Below are 1,187 nucleotides of genomic sequence, written 5' to 3' on the forward strand. Positions count from 1 at the left end.
ATCATCATCATCATCATCATCATCATCATCATCATCATCATCATCATCATCATACTGAGCAGATAGAAATTTGTCATTCAAGAGTATCGAATAGTGACATTACTAAATGTCAGACATATCTTGTTACATCATGTATTTTGTAGATCGATGAAAACATTCATTGCTTTATATTTTAGATGATATCTCAACAACAACAACAACACCAACAACAACAACAACAACAACAACAACAACAACAACAACAACAACAGCAGCAGCAGCAACAGCAACACTACCAGCACCAATAACTACAACAACAACAATATCAGCAAAAAAACAAAAACAAAAACAAAAAGAATGACTTTCAAAATTGTACCGTAAACACTGAAAGTGGGTGGTTGGTGGGTGGGTGCTCTAATGTGGTTAGCGCCATCTTTTCTATCAAACGACCGTTGTCAAAAACCTCTGTATTTCCTTCTTTGTACGTTACTCTCTAGTAACACATCGCATCTTCTGCACTTATAAGACCTGTTTGTGTTTAAAGTGCCGTAAACCTCTTACTAAAGCTTTTTTTTCAAAACGCTGTAAACACATTAGATATATTGGTGTGCCGTAAACATTGATTAGTCATGTTTCTTAATTAGAAACAGTTTTCGGATAGGTGATTATAAGTCATCTCTGAAACATTTAGATCTAGATCTACTTCAACACGCAATGCATTAACCTCTCTGGAGGAAGAGGGATTGCGTATTTCTCCGTATGTACTCATGTTCCAAACTGTTCTCACCTCTCTCGAACTGTAGACCGAAAGTCAAGGGGAGTGAATAGAAAAAAGAACGAAAGAAAGAATGAAAGAGAGAAATGTAGGAAGGAAGAAAGAAGGAACAAAAGAATTAGAATGAAGAAAGGAAGGAAGGAAGGAAGGAAGAAAGAAAGAAAGAAAGATTGAAAGAAAGATTGAAAGATTGAAAGAAAGAAAGAAAGGAAGGAAGAAGAAAAGGGGAAAAAGAAAGAAAGAAAGAAAGACGGACAGGAAAGAAAGAAAAAAAATGCAAAAAAAAAAAGACAGAAAAAAAGAAAGACTTAACAAAAAAAAGAAAAACGACAAGAGCCTTGAAACCTTACAGAGCCTGGGCCAATCTTCAACATGATCAGTTTGTGTCTCGTGGGACGTTCAACTTTTTCAAAATCCCCCCCCCCCACCTCTT

The sequence above is a fragment of the Aplysia californica genome, unplaced genomic scaffold (genome assembly GCF_000002075.1).
Source record: "Aplysia californica isolate F4 #8 unplaced genomic scaffold, AplCal3.0 scaffold01053, whole genome shotgun sequence".
Lineage (NCBI taxonomy): Eukaryota > Metazoa > Mollusca > Gastropoda > Aplysiida > Aplysiidae > Aplysia > Aplysia californica.